This window comes from Ipomoea nil, unplaced genomic scaffold (genome assembly GCF_001879475.1).
Source record: "Ipomoea nil cultivar Tokyo-kokei standard unplaced genomic scaffold, Asagao_1.1 scaffold3056, whole genome shotgun sequence".
Lineage (NCBI taxonomy): Eukaryota > Viridiplantae > Streptophyta > Magnoliopsida > Solanales > Convolvulaceae > Ipomoea > Ipomoea nil.
In genome coordinates this window covers 2,075,684-2,095,538 of record NW_017619484.1, presented here as the reverse complement: position 1 = coordinate 2,095,538, position 19,855 = coordinate 2,075,684, and the positions used below count along the sequence as shown (strand labels likewise).

The 19,855-nt window shown below is 34.6% G+C and overlaps 15 non-coding genes across 15 annotated transcripts; all 15 read right to left on the bottom strand.

Moving 5' to 3' along the window:
* Positions 1-7,456: 7,456 nt before the first annotated feature.
* TRNAK-CUU lies at positions 7,457-7,529 on the bottom strand. The gene has a single exon. It is a non-coding gene; the product is annotated as a tRNA-Lys (tRNA).
* A 275-nt stretch (positions 7,530-7,804) lies between these two features.
* Positions 7,805-7,877, bottom strand: TRNAK-CUU. Its single transcript has one exon. It is a non-coding gene; the product is annotated as a tRNA-Lys (tRNA).
* A 526-nt stretch (positions 7,878-8,403) lies between these two features.
* Positions 8,404-8,476, bottom strand: TRNAK-CUU. Its single transcript has one exon. It is a non-coding gene; the product is annotated as a tRNA-Lys (tRNA).
* Positions 8,477-9,247: 771 nt separating this feature from the next.
* On the bottom strand, positions 9,248-9,320 carry TRNAK-CUU. The gene has a single exon. It is a non-coding gene; the product is annotated as a tRNA-Lys (tRNA).
* A 471-nt stretch (positions 9,321-9,791) lies between these two features.
* TRNAK-CUU lies at positions 9,792-9,864 on the bottom strand. The gene has a single exon. It is a non-coding gene; the product is annotated as a tRNA-Lys (tRNA).
* Positions 9,865-10,630: 766 nt separating this feature from the next.
* Positions 10,631-10,703, bottom strand: TRNAK-CUU. Its single transcript has one exon. It is a non-coding gene; the product is annotated as a tRNA-Lys (tRNA).
* A 479-nt stretch (positions 10,704-11,182) lies between these two features.
* Positions 11,183-11,255, bottom strand: TRNAK-CUU. Its single transcript has one exon. It is a non-coding gene; the product is annotated as a tRNA-Lys (tRNA).
* Positions 11,256-11,733: 478 nt separating this feature from the next.
* Positions 11,734-11,806, bottom strand: TRNAK-CUU. Its single transcript has one exon. It is a non-coding gene; the product is annotated as a tRNA-Lys (tRNA).
* Positions 11,807-12,285: 479 nt separating this feature from the next.
* Positions 12,286-12,358, bottom strand: TRNAK-CUU. Its single transcript has one exon. It is a non-coding gene; the product is annotated as a tRNA-Lys (tRNA).
* A 479-nt stretch (positions 12,359-12,837) lies between these two features.
* Positions 12,838-12,910, bottom strand: TRNAK-CUU. The gene has a single exon. It is a non-coding gene; the product is annotated as a tRNA-Lys (tRNA).
* A 479-nt stretch (positions 12,911-13,389) lies between these two features.
* On the bottom strand, positions 13,390-13,462 carry TRNAK-CUU. The gene has a single exon. It is a non-coding gene; the product is annotated as a tRNA-Lys (tRNA).
* Positions 13,463-13,941: 479 nt separating this feature from the next.
* On the bottom strand, positions 13,942-14,014 carry TRNAK-CUU. Its single transcript has one exon. It is a non-coding gene; the product is annotated as a tRNA-Lys (tRNA).
* Positions 14,015-17,306: 3,292 nt separating this feature from the next.
* Positions 17,307-17,379, bottom strand: TRNAK-CUU. Its single transcript has one exon. It is a non-coding gene; the product is annotated as a tRNA-Lys (tRNA).
* A 479-nt stretch (positions 17,380-17,858) lies between these two features.
* On the bottom strand, positions 17,859-17,931 carry TRNAK-CUU. Its single transcript has one exon. It is a non-coding gene; the product is annotated as a tRNA-Lys (tRNA).
* Positions 17,932-18,413: 482 nt separating this feature from the next.
* On the bottom strand, positions 18,414-18,486 carry TRNAK-CUU. The gene has a single exon. It is a non-coding gene; the product is annotated as a tRNA-Lys (tRNA).
* Between the last annotated feature and the right edge of the window lie 1,369 nt (positions 18,487-19,855).

Below are 19,855 nucleotides of genomic sequence, written 5' to 3'. Positions count from 1 at the left end.
GGAAAATGATACTCCTTCTCAAGATAACAATCTTTAAGTTCCCTACATAAAATTTCCAAAAATGTATAGGGGAATTTTGTAAATACACATGTACAACTGTCAATGGAATGAATATACTATATAATAATCTCGTGACTCTTCTGGAGTTCACGTGGTATAATATTGACATCATAATATCTCGTGACCCTTTATGGGACAATTTGGGTAAGTGTAGTACAACCCGTTTTGGAACTAGGCATTATGGGGATACAAAAATAATAGCAAGTACCCAAGTAGCCCATTGTATATTGGCTTGTCTAAGTATCCAAACAAAATCATATATTGGCTAACCGGTGTATTAAAATTCTTCAAGGAAAAACCCGATCTTCAAGTCGAGATAATACATAGCTTTCCCAAGCCTTTTATTAAAAAAATCTCCGTCATTAAACATGAGCTGATATCATCAAGCTCTTTAGATATTTCATTGATGTTTACACTATCAATATTGACTGAGATAATAAATAATAAATAAGTTCATTATCAACCCTTTATCGAGCACATAATGGTACATATTATTCCTTCTTAATGAGGATAATAACTCCATTCGCGACTCTTTAAGAGTACGTAATGACACATAAATACATATTCCTCATTCGTCAGAAAAAAAAATACTCAGTCAATTCTTAATTATTTCAGGTCAAATAAAGACCTTAATATTTTAATGTTGCGATTTTCACTTTTTCTCATTTTGAGACTTAAAATCCTTCAGGGACTTTTGAAATTAATATTGTTTTGTAGAGAACAGTAATAACAGGAAGAAGATACTAAAGAAGAAGAAAAGTATCTCTTATTCATCATCTCATTCATTACAGCGATATATATAACAGCTATTACAAGATCATACCATAAATATAAAGCCGTTACTAATCATATTATTAATGCCAGAATAATATCCATAATTAGATTTTACAACATATAAATATATGAATCATTTAATCCATCCAAACCTCTATCTCTAAATTGCAACTAAAAAGATTTAATATATTTACAATTATAATATAATAATTATAATAATATTTATTTTTTGTTACATATTTTTATAAAAATAATTTATTTTGTAATAAATTTGTTAATATATTTATTAAAATTTAATTAAAAAGTACTAAAACTAAATTTACATACAAGGTCACAGTGGGCTAGCCCATCGATTTCGGTTAACTCAACTCTGTATTATAGTTGATTTTACACAGAAACCCATGAATTTACATACAAATTGATGATTGTTATTATAGTTAATAGTTAATTTTATTTTATCTATGATTAATCGATAATTGCATCGAATAAAATACAGGTAATCTCATTTTATTATTATTTTTTTTACAATGTAGTATCTGCTCATATACGACGCCAACGCCTCCATTGAAACTTGAACTCACAACCTTCCAAATGAAAATTCAATTCAGGTACCATTAGATCACATAGTCTTGATAAGGTAATCTCATGTTAAATGCATACAAACAGTCACGTGAATAGATGCAACTACAAATTAAACATCCAATATTTATTTATTTATAAATACATGATGGGAATCTCATGTTTTTTCATATGTGAATGGAACCTTAGATTTTCCTATGTATGTAGATGAACTTTTTCATAAACACATGGGATTAATGATGACTATTGATGTTTTATTTTATACGGTTTAAATTTTTTTCATGTGTAAATTAAAGGTGTTCTCTTAGGGGAGCGTTATGCCATGGAAGGTTCCAACGGTGTTAGTACCCTGTTATCTTTTTTTTTTTTTTTTTCTTAATTAATTGCGTGACTTTTCTTCATTTTCACATTTTGCGGTTTCACTTTAATTTGAGGTGAACAATGATTTCGGACATTCATAAATTATGAATTCTTGCCTGCACATTCACTTTGGAACCATGTCTACACATTCCCGTCCGAAATCACGGACATTCATAAATTATGAATCCATGCATGCACATTCACTTTGGAACCATGCCTACACATTCACTTTGGAACCATGAGATTATGAATTTTCTGTTATGAGATTATGAATTTTCTGTTATGAAATTATGAATTTTCTGTTATGCGATTATGAATTTTCTATAATGAGATTATGAATTTTATGAAAATTCATAATCTCATAACAGAAAATTCATAATTTGATCAACGCGCGACGTTAACTCCACATTCGCGATTTTTTTTTTTTTTTTTTTTTTTTTTTTTTTTTTTTTTTTTGCCTAAAAACGACGTCGTTTGGCCTTGTGTTCACCATTCTCGATGAACACGTTTCCAGGGCATAATTTGCCCTCTTAGGAGCATGTTCATATATTGCAGAGTTGCATAGTCGTCGTGCATAATTGAACAATTGGCGAAATCTAATTAATTGATTTTAAGTATTTAATGGCCCATATCTGTTTACAGAGACTCATGAGAAGTGGTGGACTAATATGAACAATGGCATATATATATATGAACAATATTTATTTATTTATAAATAAATGATGGGAATCTCATATTTTTTCATATGTGAATGGAGCCTTAGATTTTCCTATGTATGTAGATGAACTTTTTCATAAACACATGGGATTAATGATGACTATTGATGTTTTATTTTATACGGTTTAAATTTTTTTCATGTGTAAATTAAAGGTGTTCTCTTAGAAGCATGCTCATATATTGCACAGTTGCATAGTCGTCGTGCATATTTTAACAGTTGGCAAAATCTAAGTAATTGATTTAATCTAAGTAATTGATTTTAAGTATTTAATGACCCATATCTGTTTACACAGACACATGGGAAGTGATGGACTTGTAATATTGATAAAACTAACTTTTTGTGTTGTGAAAATGAACATCCAATATTTTGTTAGTGACAATGAACCAAATCGATTTAATATTTCAAAAATAATATATATATATACACACGAAAATATATAAAATATTATTGGATATATATCCGAAATATATATATACACAAATATATATAAAACGGACCCAAAGGTTATATATACATATATATCTACGAAAAAGATATACAATATATACCAACCAAAAATTGGAACTTATAATCCTCAGATTATAATTCAAATCCAACGACTATATCAAAAAGAGAGAGGATTTTTGCTTAGAAGCATAATCCAAAACCAAAAGAAGAAGAAGATGGCTCGTGTTTAGTATAGAGTTTTTAACACGAGTCAAGTGAGACACTCAGTTTTCCTTAAAACCTTATTTGTCACCTCCCAAAAGTGCTAGGAGCGTTGTGGCCTAGGTTTCCCAGGATAAAACGTGCTATGGTTCGACGTTTGAGCACCCAAACGAACGAACCCGGCGAACTAGAGCAAAGCCTTGAACACAGTTAGGCAAAGAAAGGAGTAGGACCAGAGTTTTGAGGAGAGGAAAACACTTCCTGTGTTGTGTGTTCTTGTCACTGTGTTCCTTAGAAAATCTGCTGCCCTCTAACCCTTCTTATATAGGGATGATGGAGTTAAATAGCATTTAACTTGGCTATTATACCAGCCTTTGTAACACCTGAAACGACAAGGCCATTACTTGGGATTTAAATTCAAAATTGAAATTGGAATTAATTTTCCGTAACTGAGGAATTTAATCCCACATTTGTCTGTTGAGGAATTAGTCTCACAGTTGTCTCACATTTGTCTGTTGGCCTCAGTGTTGGAAAAATGACATTTGTCTGTTGGCCTCAGTGTTGGAAAAATGATACCGGAAGCTAGCATCACTTTGACATTCGTGCCCCCATCCCCTGCGCGCGAGAAAGAGCCTCTATATTATACAATTTAATAAATTTAAAAAAGAGCTATTGTATAAATAGTGGGGCAAATCCTCTTCCCAAATCAATGTGGGACAAAAGCTCACTTTTTCCCTTCATTTTTCCAAATCAATGGGTTTGCTTTGAGAATCAATATCTCATTCACCCATTATCCGTTTTGAGCGTACAATATATCAATCTCTTCGTCTCACTACGAAGAACCCGAATCCACTTTGACCCGACCCAAATTGGAAGTGGAACCCAACGATAATTGTACCACAAAATAGCAACTTAAAATGCCATTTTAATGCTATTTTTCCAACAATCCTCCACATGAATGAAAAATTGATTTTCAGGGTATTTTGAAATCGGAAAAAATTGTGTTCAACGGTCGATCCCTGCATAGGATAGGTAGGGATCACTATACCCTTTGAACCTTCCCTTGTGAAGATATGTTTACTCTACTGGATGTGCGGTAGATTGCGATGTCTTTGAACCGACTGCCGTTTGTGTAGACGATGACATATCTCACACAGGAACCTCCCAACCATGCTCTGTTCTCATGAGTGTGCCTATTTTGGTCGTGGGTCACCGTTCCTGGTTCTGCGAGAGTTTCTAAAGAATTGTGTCCATCAATTCTCCTTTGAAGCGACCCTCACTTCTCTCTTACATATGTGATTCTTTCTCGAGTATCCCGCATACTCACATATGTCATCCGACATTCGAATCATTAAAGCATCAACATGCTAGCCTCGTGCGGGAGTCACTGTTTCTAACGAGGAGTGGTAGCGAGTCCGAGACCCCCACAATGACATGCTCAGTTCCATAATTTAGTTTTCCCATTGAACCTCGATGCCAGCTAGGTTGGGTATCCACTATAGAACTTTTAGTCCAAGGGCTTTAGACCCATTCCTCATTCCAACTTCTCCACAACCATTTGCTTACCCTCGGGTTAGCGAGTTAGCGGCCGCTACGTTATCTTTTGACATAACGTAGTTAATAGAGATAACCCCTGTTGTGAGAAATTGTTTAATGCTATTATGTCTATGACTTATAAGTCTAGACTTACCATTCCACATCTAACTCTGTACTTAACCAATTTTGGCTTTGACTATTGCAACGCACACAAATTGGAAGTACGAGTTTACTTCAAGGAACATTCCCGAAAAATGGCATAGCCATTCGGCCTACTCGTTCACACTACCAATTGCACTCAGCTTAGATTTCGTCATGGATCTTAGCTATCACAAATCATTTCGAGAATTTCCACACCACCAATTGCACTGGCCTACGTATACACGTAACCTTTAATGGACTTAGCGTCCTTTGATATTCCGTTAATCTGCTATACTTTTCAAGTACAGCTAGATATCCCACATAGTGTAGTCCAAAGTCACGAGTATACCTTAAGTATCTCATAACTCTCACTATTGCCTTCTAGTGCGTAACACTAGGGTTACTTGTATGTCTACCGAGTTCGTTAATCGCAAAGGCAATATCCGACTTAGTACAACCCATTTGATACAATTAAACTACCAATACTCTGTATGTATTCTCCGTGAGAAACACAATCTCCGTGATTATCGGCTAGTTGTACATTAGTATCTGACGGTGTCCAAACCACTTGATTATCATCCTTTACAAGGATTCAATCAACACAATGAGATTGGCTTACTGCGAAACCATACGGTTTTCTCACGATTTTAATCTCGAAGATTAAATCTTCCAAAATCACACGTCTCATGTCAAACTCAAATTTAACATGTTCCTGATAGAATTGATCCTGTGATCGTTACTTCCCACTTTGAGTTCATCGTGTATAGACAAATAGTGATAATCTCGTCTATCGTACGCATTGCGTAGACACTTGTCACCTTTGTTTACACTAAACTCGTTACTCATCATTGTATGATCAAACCTACAGTCAAATACTAAGGCAATTGTTTCGAACCATACAATGATCTCACCAATCTACACTTTCCTTATATAGCACAGACCGCAAAACCCTCAGGTCGTTCCATGTCTATTAAGAAAGTGATACATCCATTTTGATGAGCTTCCAAGTCTCGCTAAACGGCTGTGGCAAGTATCATACTAATGGATTTCATTCTCATCACAAGAGAATATATATCGAAGTAACTGTGGCACTTGCGTTGCATGTAATCTAAAATTACAAGCCCGTCCATTTTACTTCAATATAACCAACCAGTTTTATCTTCCGATACGTGATCCATTAGGATCAAAAGGTTTTACAACCCGGAGGAAGAACAACCGGTTCCAAGTATGATTCTCTAAGATAGAATCTACTTCACCTCGGTAGCCTCTCTCGGGTTGGTCCATCTGTAAAAGTCACCACTTCTATATACGTTCGAGGCTCATTTTCTAATAACCATGTCAGAAAATCCGGTTCATTTTCTAGTAAACAAGTTAGAATATGCGTATCACATTCTATTATGTTTGTTAGAAATCTGGACCAAAGGATTGTTCCAATCCTAGCTCTCTTGCTCCGTCTAGCTTTGAGCTCGGGTTCTCTTTCATAACCTTCAACCATAGCTACGCCGAAAGTTCCTTTCAACGTGCTAGGTCCTTTATTGAACCTTCACAGAAATACATTCTCAAAGAGCAATGAATTTCTTGATTCAATTTATCGTGTTCTTATGTACATCCAAAATATAGGACTCGTGTACTAAGAACCAAAACGCCTTTGGCAAGACACCCCCACATTTCAGGCATTAGTAGGAAACTTCCTACGTACCCACAACCCAAAAGAAGCCTTATCGAGATTCATGCGGGTAACCTTATTTAAAAGGTACTTACTTGTCCAAAGTATTGTCTCACCCCACATACTTTGAGGTAGACCCAAACTTATCAAGGTCTTGATATTTTATGTTCGGCAATAACGTTCGACTGAGGTGAATACCGTGTCGTACGCTCGAGTACGATACCAATGCTTGCGCAAAAATCACCAATAGGTGTTTCATGTTCACCACATCGATCATTTGTAATCGCATTAATCCATGATTAATTTGTTTTTTCTATTTATTCTTATAAGGAATAAACATGCGTTACACGTTAACACATCTCGTGGGTGCTAACAGATTAGCCCTTACAAATCCATTCGGAATTTGACCGAAAGGCCAAGACCACGAATCAATGCTTTCGAAGTTGAAGCACGAATCAGTGCTTAGGAATGAGCACGAATCATTGCTACCAAACTAACGCACCGATTCCAAAGCAATATTCTATTGCTTTAAATTATAAACTCACAACAACACATAGTTGCTTATTTTATAATTCCAATGCTTATTAGCTAATTCCATTGCTGTAGTTACATAAAAAATAATATGGAAATTCATTTTTCTTACAAGATATAATAAACAGAATTAATGCATTAGTAATCAAGTCTAAACGCCCGGTGCTTCAGCCCTGGACCACAAGGTTAATAGCCTTGCGCTCTACCGACTGAGCTAGACGGGCAACGAACGATGATTATCAATTTTCTTATAAATATTTGGTGCATTCGTAATATTGATAAAACTAACTTTTTGTATTGTGAGAATGAACATCCAATATTCCCTTATTGTAGATACGTTAAAAAACTGGAAATACTTTTTCTTAAAAAATAAAGCAATCAATTAAATGTTTATTGGGGAAATCTTTCATAATAATTAATTATTGATGCATCTCAAGTCTAAACGCCCACCTTGGGACTTGAACCCAAGATCACAAGGTTAAGAGCCTTGCGCTCTATCCACTAAGCTATACGGGCTGCGAATAATGATAATCAATTTTCTTATAACTATTTGGTGCGCTTGTAATATTGATAAAACTAACTTTTTGTATTGTGAGAATGAACATCCAATATTCACTTATTGTAGATACGTTAAAAAACTTGAAATACTTTTTCTTAAAATATATTGCAATCAATTAAATGTTTATTAGGGAAATCTTTCATAATACTTTTTCTTAAAAAATATTGCAATCAATTAAATGTTTATTGGGGAAATCTTTCATAATTAATTATTGATGCATCTCAAGTCTAAACGCCCACCCTGGGACTTGAACCCAGGACCACAAGGTTAAGAGCCTTGCGCTCTACCGACTGAGCTAGACGGGCAACAAACAATAAAAGTCAATTTTCCTATAATTATTTGACAGACTTGTAATATTGACAAAACTAACTTTTAGTTTTGTGACAATAAACATCCAATATTCAATTGCTGTAGTTACATAAAAAATAATATGGAAATTCATTTTTCTCACAAGATATAACAATCAGAATTAACGCATTAGAAATCAAGTCTAAACGCCCACCCTGGGGCTTCAGCCCAGGACCACAAGGTTAAGAGCCTTGCGCTCTACGGACTGAGCTAGACGGGCAATGAACGATGATTATCAATTTTCTTATAACTATTTGGTGCGCTTGTAATATTGATGAAACTAACTTTTTGTATTGTGAGAATGAACATCCAATATTCCCTTATTGTAGATACGTTAAAAAACTGGAAATACTTTTTCTTAAAAAATATAGCAATCAACTAAATGTTTATTGGGGAAATCTTTCATAATAAATTATTGATGCATCTCAGGTGTTTATTGGGGAAATCTTTCATAATAAATTATTGATGCATCTCAGGTCTAAACGCCCACCCTGGGACTTGAACCCAGGACCACAAGGTTAAGATCCTTGCGCTCTACCGACTGAGCTAGACGGGCAACAAACAATAAAAGTCAATTTTCCTATAATTATTTGACAGACTTGTAATATTGATAAAACTAACTTTTTGTTTTGTGACAAAAAACATCCAATATTCCATTGCTGTAGTTACATAAAAAATAATATGGAAATTCATTTTTCTTACAAGATATAACAATCAGAATTAAAACATTAGAAATCAAGTCTAAACGCCCACCCTGGGGCTTCAGCCTAGGACCACAAGGCTAAGAGCCTTGCGCTCTACGGACTGAGCTAGACGGGCAACGAACGATGATTATCAATTTTCTTATAACTATTTGGTGCGCTTGCAATATTGATAAAACTAACTTTTTGTATTGTGAGAATGAACATCCAATATTCCCTTATTGTAGATACATTAAAAAATTGGAAATACTTTTTCTTAAAAAATATAGCAATCAATTAAATGTTTATTAGGGAAATCTTTCATAACAATTAATTATTAATGCATCTCAAGTTTAAGCGACCACCATGGGACTTGAACCCAGGATCACAAGGTTAAGAGCCTTGCGCTCTATCCACTAAGCTATACGGGCTACGAATAATGATAATCAATTTTCTTATAACTATTTGGTGCGCTTGTAATATTGATAAAACTAACTTTTTGTATTGTGAGAATGAACATCCAATATTCACTCATTGTAGATACGTTAAAAAACTTGAAATACTTTTTCTTAAAAAATATTGCAATCAATTAAATGTTTATTGGGGAAATCTTTCATAATTAATTATTGATGCAACTCAAGTCTAAACGCCCACCCTGGGACTTGAACCCAGGACCACAAGGTTAAGAGCCTTGCGCTCTACCGACTGAGCTAGACGGGCAAGAAATAATAAAAGTCAATTTTCCTATAATTATTTGACAGACTTGTAATATTGACAAAACTAACTTTTAGTTTTGTGACAATAAACATCCAATATTCAATTGCTGTAGTTACATAAAAAATAATATGGAAATTCATTTTTCTCACAAGATATAACAATCAGAATTAACGCATTAGAAATCAAGTCTAAACGCCCACCCTGGGGCTTCAGCCCAGGACCACAAGGTTAAGAGCCTTGCGCTCTACGGACTGAGCTAGACGGGCAACGAACGATGATTATCAATTTTCTTATAACTATTTGGTGCGCTTGTAATATTGATGAAACTAACTTTTTGTATTGTGAGAATGAACATCCAATATTCCCTTATTGTAGATACGTTAAAAAATTGGAAATACTTTTTCTTAAAAAATATAGCAATCAATTAAATGTTTATTGGGGAAATCTTAATTATTGATGCATCTCAAGTCTAAACGCCCACCCTGGGACTTCAACCCAGGACCTCAAGGTTAAGAGCCTTGCGCTCTACCGACTGAGCTAGACGGGCAACAAACAATAAATGTCAATTTTCCTATAATTATTTGACAGACTTGTAATATTGATAAAATTAACTTCTTGTTTTGTGACAATAAACATCCAATATTCCATTGCTGTAGTTACATAAAAAATAATATGGAAATTCATTTTTCTTACAAGATATAATAAACAGAATTAATGCATTAGTAATCAAGTCTAAACGCCCGGTGCTTCAGCCCTGGACCACAAGGTTAATAGCCTTGCGCTCTACCGACTGAGCTAGACGGGCAACGAACGATGATTATCAATTTTCTTATAAATATTTGGTGCATTCGTAATATTGATAAAACTAACTTTTTGTATTGTGAGAATGAACATCCAATATTCCCTTATTGTAGATACATTAAAAAATTAGAAATACTTTTTCTTAAAAAATATAGCAATCAATTAAATGTTTATTGGGGAAATCTTTCATAATAATTAATTATTGATGCATCTCAAGACTAAACACCCTCCTTGGGACTTGAACCCAGCATCACAAGTTTAAGAGCCTTGCGCTCTATCCACTAAGCTAGACGGGCTACAAATAATGATAATCAATTTTCTTATAACTATTTGGTGCGCTTGTAATATTGATAAAACTAACTTTTTGTATTGTGAGAATGAAAATCCAATATTCACTTATTGTAGATACGTTAAAAAACAGGAAATACTTTTTCTTAAAAAATATAGCAATCAATTAAATGTTTATTGGGGAAATCTTTCATAATTAATTATTGATGCATCTCAAGTCTAAACGCCCACCCTGGGACTTGAACCCAGGACCACAAGGTTAAGAGCCTTGCGCTCTACCGACTGAGCTAGACGGGCAACAATCAATAAAAGTCAATTTTCCTATAATTATTTGACAGACTTGTAATATTGATAAAACTAACTTTTTGTTTTGTGACAATAAACATCCAATATTCCATTGCTGTAGTTACATAAAAAATAATATGGAAATTCATTTTTCTTACAAGATATAACAATCAGAATTAACGCATTAGAAATCAAGTCTAAACGCCCACCCTGGGGCTTCAGCCCAGGACCACAAGGCTAAGAGCCTTGCGCTCTACGGGCTGAGCTAGACGGGCAACGAACGATGAAAATCAATTTTCTTATAACTATTTGGTGCGCTTGTAATATTGATGAAACTAACTTTTTGTATTGTGAGAATGAACATCCAATATTCCCTTATTGTAGATACGTTAAAAAACTGGAAATACTTTTTCTTAAAAAATATAGAAATCAATTAAATGTTTATTGGGGAAATCTTTCATAATTAATTATTGATGCATCTCAAGTCTCAACGCCCACCCTGGGACTTGAACCCAGGACCACAAGGTTAAGAGCCTTGCGCTCTACCGACTGAGCTAGACGGGCAACAATCAATAAAAGTCAATTTTCCTATAATTATTTGACAGACTTGTAATATTGATAAAACTAACTTTTTGTTTTGTGACAAAAAACATCCAATATTCCATTGCTGTAGTTACATAAAAAATAATATGGAAATTCATTTTTCTTACAAGATATAACAATCAGAATTAACGCATAAGAAATCAAGTCTAAACGCCCACCCTGGGGCTTCAGCCCAGGACCACAAGGCTAAGAGCCTTGCGCTCTACGGGCTGAGCTAGACGGGCAACGAACGATGAAAATCAATTTTCTTATAACTATTTGGTGCGCTTGTAATATTGATGAAACTAACTTTTTGTATTGTGAGAATGAACATCCAATATTCCCTTATTGTAGATACGTAAAAAACTGGAAATACTTTTTCTTAAAAAATATAGCAATCAACTAAATGTTTATTAGGGAAATCTTTCATAATTAATTATTGATGCATCTCAAGTCTAAACGCCCACCCTGGGACTTGAACCCAGGACCACAAGGTTAAGAGCCTTGCGCTCTACCGACTGAGCTAGATGGGCAACAAACAGTAAATGTCAATTTTCCTATAATTATTTGACAGACTTGTAATATTGATAAAACTAACTTTTTGTTTAGTGACAATAAACATCCAATATTCCATTGCTGTAGTTACATAAAAAATAATATGGAAATTCATTTTTCTTACAAGATATAACAATCAGAATTAACGCATTAGAAATCAAGTCTAAACGCCCAGACTGGGGCTTCAGCCCAGGACCACAAGGCTAAGAGCCTTGCGCTCTACGGACTGAGCTAGACGGGCAACGAACGATGATTATCAATTTTCTTATAACTATTTGGTGCGCTTGTAATATTGATAAAACTAACTTTTTGTATTGTGAGAATGAACATCCAATATTCCCTTATTGTAGATACGTTAAAAAACTGGAAATACTTTTTCTTAAAAAATATAGAAATCAATTAAATGTTTATTGGGGAAATCTTTCATAATTAATTATTGATGCATCTCAAGTCTCAACGCCCACCCTGGGACTTGAACCCAGGACCACAAGGTTAAGAGCCTTGCGCTCTACCGACTGAGCTAGACGGGCAACAAACAATAAAAGTCAATTTTCCTATAATTATTTGACAGACTTGTAATATTGATAAAACTAACTTTTTGTTTTGTGACAATAAACATCCAATATTCCATTGCTGTAGTTACATAAAAAATAATATGGAAATTCATTTTTCTTACATGATATAACAATCAGAATTAACGCATTAGAAATCAAGTCTAAACGCCCACCCTGGGGCTTCAGCCCAGGACCACAAGGCTAAGAGCCTTGCGCTCTACGGACTGAGCTAGACGGGCAACGAACGATGATTATCAATTTTCTTATAACTATTTGGTGCGCCTGTAATATTGATGAAACTAACTTTTTGTATTGTGAGAATGAACATCCAATATTCCCTTATTGTAGATACGTTAAAAAACTGGGATTACTTTTTCTTAAAAAATATAGCAATCAACTAAATGTTTATTAGGGAAATCTTTCATAATTAATTATTGATGCATCTCAAGTCTAAACGCCCACCCTGGGACTTGAACCCAGGACCACAAGGTTAAGAGCCTTGCGCTCTACCGACTGAGCTAGACGGGCAACAAACAATAAATGTCAATTTTCCTATAATTATTTGACAGACTTGTAATATTGATAAAACTAACTTTTTGTTTTGTGACAATAAACAACCAATATTCCACTGCTGTAGTTACATAAAAAATAATATGGAAATTCATTTTTCTTACAAGATATAACTATCAGAATTAAAGCATTAGAAATCAAGTCTAAACGCCCACCCTGGGGCTTCAGCCCAGGACCACAAGGCTAAGAGCCTTGCGCTCTACGGACTGAGCTAGACGGGCAACGAACGATGATTATCAATTTTCTTATAACTATTTGGTGCGCTTGTAATATTGATGAAACTAACTTTTTGTATTGTGAGAATGAACATCCAATATTCCCTTATTGTAGATACGTTAAAAAACTCGAAATACTTTTTCTTAAAAAATATAGCAACCAACTAAATGTTTATTAGGGAAATCTTTCATAATTAATTATTGATGCATCTCAAGTCTCAACGCCCACACTGGGACTTGAACCCAGGACCACAAGGTTAAGAGCCTTGCGCTCTACCGACTGAGCTAGACGGGCAACAAACAATAAAAGTCAATTTTCCTATAATTATTTGACAGACTTGTAATATTGATAAAACTAACTTTTTGTTTTGTGACAACAAACATCCAATATTCCATTGCTGTAGTTACATAAAAAATAATATGGAAATTCATTTTTCTTACAAGATATAACAATCAGAATTAACGCATTAGAAATCAAGTCTAAACGCCCACCCTGGGGCTTCAGCCCAGGACCACAAGGCTAAGAGCCTTGCGCTCTACGGACTGAGCTAGACGGGCAACGAACGATGATTATCAATTTTCTTATAACTATTTGGTGCGCCTGTAATATTGATGAAACTAACTTTTTGTATTGTGAGAATGAACATCCAATATTCCCTTATTGTAGATACGTTAAAAAACTGGAAATACTTTTTCTTAAAAAATATAGCAATCAACTAAATGTTTATTAGGGAAATCTTTCATAATTAATTATTGATGCATCTCAAGTCTAAACGCCCACCCTGGGACTTGAACCCAGGACCACAAGGTTAAGAGCCTTGCGCTCTACCGACTGAGCTAGACGGGCAACAAACAAAAAAAGTCAATTTTCCTATAATTATTTGACAGACTTGTAATATTGATAAAACTAACTTTTTGTTTTGTGACAATAAACATCCAATATTCCATTGCTGTAGTTACATAAAAAATAATATGGAAATTCATTTTTCTTACAAGATATAACAATCAGAATTAACGCATTAGAAATCAAGTCTTAACGCCCACCCTGGGGCTTCAGCCCAGGACCACAAGGCTAAGAGCCTTGCGCTCTACGGACTGAGCTAGACGGGCAACGAACGATGATTATCAATTTTCTTATAACTATTTGGTGCGCTTGTAATATTGATGAAACTAACTTTTTGTATTGTGAGAATGAACATCCAATATTCCCTTATTGTAGATACGTAAAAAAAAGGAAATACTTTTTCTTAAAAAATATAGCAATCAATTAAATGTTTATTGGGGAAATCTTTCATAATGAATTATTGATGCATCTCAAGTCTAAACGCCCACCCCTGGGACTTGAAGCCAGGACCACAAGGTTAAGAGCCTTGCGCTCTACTGACTGAGCTAGACGGGCAACAAACAATAAAAGTCAATTTTCCTATAATTATTTGACAGACTTGTAATATTGATAAAACTAACTTTTTGTTTTGTGACAATAAACATCAAATATTCCATTGCTGTAGTTACATAAAAAATAATATGGAAATTCATTTTTCTTACAAGATATAACAATCAGAATTAACGCATTAGAAATCAAGTCTAAACGCCCACCCTGGGGCTTCAGCCAGGACAACAAGGCTAAGAGCCTTGCGCTCTACGGACTGAGCTAGACGGGCAACGAACGATGATTATCAATTTTCTTATAACTATTTGGTGTGCTTGTAATATTGATGAAACTAACTTTTTGTATTGTGAGAATGAACATCCAATATTCCCTTATTGTAGATACGTAAAAAAACTCGAAATACTTTTTCTTAAAAAATATAGCAATCAATTAAATGTTTATTGGGGAAATCTTTCATAATGAATTATTGATGCATCTCAAGTCTAAACGCCCACCCCTGGGACTTGAAGCCAGGACCACAAGGTTAAGAGCCTTGCGCTCTACCGACTGAGCTAGACGGGCAACAAACAATAAAAGTCAATTTTCCTATAATTATTTGACAGACTTGTGATATTGATAAAACTAACTTTTTGTTTTGTGACAATAAACATCCAATATTCCATTGCTGTAGTTACATAAAAAATAATATGGAAATTCATTTTCCTTACAAGATATAACAATCAGAATTAACGCATTAGAAATCAAGTCTAAACGCCCACCCTGGGGCTTCAGCCCAGGACCACAAGGCTAAGAGCCTTGCGCTCTACGGACTGAGCTAGACGGGTAACGAACGATGATTATCAATTTTCTTATAACTATTTGGTGCGCTTGTAATATTGATAAAACTAACTTTTTGTATTGTGAGAATGAACATCCAATATTCCCTTATTGTAGATACATAAAAAAACAGGAAATACTTTTTCTTAAAAAATATAGCAATCAATTAAATGTTTATTGGGGAAATCTTTCATAATGAATTATTGATGCATCTCAAGTCTAAACGTATTGGGGAAATCTTTCATAATGAATTATTGATGCATCTCAAGTCTAAACGCCCACCCCTGGGACTTGAAGCCAGGACCACAAGGTTAAGAGCCTTGCACTCTACCGACTGAGCTAGACGGGCAACAAACAATAAACGTCAATTTTCCTATAATTATTTGACAGACTTGTAATATTGATAAAACTAACTTTTTGTTTTGTGACAATAAACTTCCAATATTCCATTGCTGTAGTTACATAAAAAATAATATGGAAATTCATTTTTCTTACAAGATATAACAATCAGAATTAACGCATTAGAAATCAAGTCTAAACGCCCACCCTGGGGCTTCAGCCCAGGACCACAAGGCTAAGAGCCTTGCGCTCTACGGACTGAGCTAGACGGGCAACGAACGATGATTATCAATTTTCTTATAACTATTTGGTGCGCTTGTAATATTGATGAAACTAACTTTTTGTATTGTGAGAATGAACATCCAATATTCCCTTATTGTAGATACGTAAAAAAACAGGAAATACTTTTTCTTAAAAAATATAGCAATCAATTAAATGTTTATTGGGGAAATCTTTCATAATGAATTATTGATGCATCTCAAGTCTAAACGCCCACCCCTGGGACTTGAAGCCAGGACCACAAGGTTAAGAGCCTTGCGCTCTACTGACTGAGCTAGACGGGCAACAAACAATAAAAGTCAATTTTCCTATAATTATTTGACAGACTTGTAATATTGATAAAACTAACTTTTTGTTTTGTGACAATAAACATCAAATATTCCATTGCTGTAGTTACATAAAAAATAATATGGAAATTCATTTTTCTTACAAGATATAACAATCAGAATTAACGCATTAGAAATCAAGTCTAAACGCCCACCCTGGGGCTTCAGCCAGGACAACAAGGCTAAGAGCCTTGCGCTCTACGGACTGAGCTAGACGGGCAACGAACGATGATTATCAATTTTCTTATAACTATTTGGTGCGCTTGTAATATTGATGAAACTAACTTTTTGTATTGTGAGAATGAACATCCAATATTCCCTTATTGTAGATACGTAAAAAAACTCGAAATACTTTTTCTTAAAAAATATAGCAATCAATTAAATGTTTATTGGGGAAATCTTTCATAATGAATTATTGATGCATCTCAAGTCTAAACGCCCACCCCTGGGACTTGAAGCCAGGACCACAAGGTTAAGAGCCTTGCGCTCTACCGACTGCGCTAGACGGGCAACAAACAATAAAAGTCAATTTTCCTATAATTATTTGACAGACTTGTGATATTGATAAAACTAACTTTTTGTTTTGTGACAATAAACATCCAATATTCCATTGCTGTAGTTACATAAAAAATAATATGGAAATTCATTTTCCTTACAAGATATAACAATCAGAATTAACGCATTAGAAATCAAGTCTAAACGCCCACCCTGGGGCTTCAGCCCAGGACCACAAGGCTAAGAGCCTTGCGCTCTACGGACTGAGCTAGACGGGCAATGAACGATGATTATCAATTTTCTTATAACTATTTGGTGCGCTTGTAATATTGATGAAACTAACTTTTTGTATTGTGAGAATGAACATCCAATATTCCCTTATTGTAGATACGTTAAAAAGCTCGAAATACTTTTTCTTAAAAAATATAGCAATCAACTAAATGTTTATTAGGGAAATCTTTCATAATTAATTATTGATGCATTTCAAGTCTAAACACCCACCCTGGGACTTGAACCCAGGACCACAAGGTTAAGAGCCTTGCGCTCTACCGATTGAGCTAGACAGGCAACAAACAATAAATGTCAATTTTCCTATAATTATTTGACAGACTTGTAATATTGATAAAACTAACTTTTTGTTTTGTGACAATAAACATCCAATATTCCATTGCTGTAGTTACATAAAAAATAATATGGAAATTCATTTTTCTTACAAGATATAACAATCAGAATTAACGCATTAGAAATCAAGTCTAAACGCCCACCCTGGGGCTTCAGCCCAGGACCACAAGGCTAAGAGCCTTGCGCTCTACGGACTGAGCTAGACGGGCAACGAACGATGATTATCAATTTTCTTATAACTATTTGGTGCGCTTGTAATATTGATGAAACTAACTTTTTGTATTGTGAGAATGAACATCCAATATTCCCTTATTGTAGATACGTTAAAAAACTCGAAATACTTTTTCTTAAAAAATATAGCAATCAACTAAATGTTTATTAGGGAAATCTTTCATAATTAATTATTGATGCATCTCAAGTCTAAACGCCCACCCTGGGACTTGAACCCAGGACCACAAGGTTAAGAGCCTTGCGCTCTACCGACTGGGCTAGACGGGCAACAAACAATAAATGTCAATTTTCCTATAATTATTTGACAGACTTGTAATATTGATAAAACTAACTTTTTGTTTTGTGACAATGAACATCCAATATTCCATTGCTGTAGTTACATAAAAAATAATTTGGAAATTCATTTTTCTTACAAGATATAACAATCAGAATTAACGCATTAGAAATCAAGTCTAAACGCCCACCCTGGGGCTTCAGCCCAGGACCACAAGGCTAAGAGCCTTGCGCTCTACGGACTGAGCTAGACGGGCAACGAACGATGATTATCAATTTTCTTATAACTATTTGGTGCGCTTGTAATATTGATGAAACTAACTTTTTGTATTGTGAGAATGAACATCCAATATTCCCTTATTGTAGATACGTTAAAAAACTGGAAATACTTTTTCTTAAAAAATATAGCAACCAACTAAATGTTTATTAGGGAAATCTTTCATAATAATTAATTATTGATGCATCTCAAGTCTAAACGCCCACCCTGGGACTTGAACCCAGGACCACATGGTTAAGAGCCTTGCGCTCTACCGACTGAGCTAGACGGGCAACAAACAATAAATGTCAATTTTCCTATAATTATTTGACAGACTTGTAATATTGATAAAACTAACTTTTTGTTTTGTGACAATAAACATCCAATATTCCATTGCTGTAGTTACATAAAAAATAATATGGAAATTCATTTTTCTTACAAGATATAACAATCAGAATTAACGCATTAGAAATCAAGTCTAAACGCCCACCCTGGGGCTTCAGCCAGGACAACAAGGCTAAGAGCCTTGCGCTCTACGGACTGAGCTAGACGGGCAACGAACGATGATTATCAATTTTCTTATAACTATTTGGTGCGCTTGTAATATTGATGAAACTAACTTTTTGTATTGTGAGAATGAACATCCAATATTCCCTTATTGTAGATACGTAAAAAAACTCGAAATACTTTTTCTTAAAAAATATAGCAATCAATTAAATGTTTATTGGGGAAATCTTTCATAATGAATTATTGATGCATCTCAAGTCTAAACGCCCACCCCTGGGACTTGAAGCCAGGACCACAAGGTTAAGAGCCTTGCGCTCTACCGACTGAGCTAGACGGGCAACAAACAATAAAAGTCAATTTTCCTATAATTATTTGACAGACTTGTGATATTGATAAAACTAACTTTTTGTTTTGTGACAATAAACATCCAATATTCCATTGCTGTAGTTACATAAAAAATAATATGGAAATTCATTTTCCTTACAAGATATAACAATCAGAATTAACGCATTAGAAATCAAGTCTAAACGCCCACCCTGGGGCTTCAGCCCAGGACCACAAGGCTAAGAGCCTTGCGCTCTACGGACTGAGCTAGACGGGTAACGAACGATGATTATCAATTTTCTTATAACTATTTGGTGCGCTTGTAATATTGATAAAACTAACTTTTTGTATTGTGAGAATGAACATCCAATATTCCCTTATTGTAGATACATAAAAAAACAGGAAATACTTTTTCTTAAAAAATATAGCAATCAATTAAATGTTTATTGGGGAAATCTTTCATAATGAATTATTGATGCATCTCAAGTCTAAACGTATTGGGGAAATCTTTCATAATGAATTATTGATGCATCTCAAGTCTAAACGCCCACCCCTGGGACTTGAAGCCAGGACCACAAGGTTAAGAGCCTTGCACTCTACCGACTGAGCTAGACGGGCAACAAACAATAAACGTCAATTTTCCTATAATTATTTGACAGACTTGTAATATTGATAAAACTAACTTTTTGTTTTGTGACAATAAACTTCCAATATTCCATTGCTGTAGTTACATAAAAAATAATATGGAAATTCATTTTTCTTACAAGATATAACAATCAGAATTAACGCATTAGAAATCAAGTCTAAACGCCCACCCTGGGGCTTCAGCCC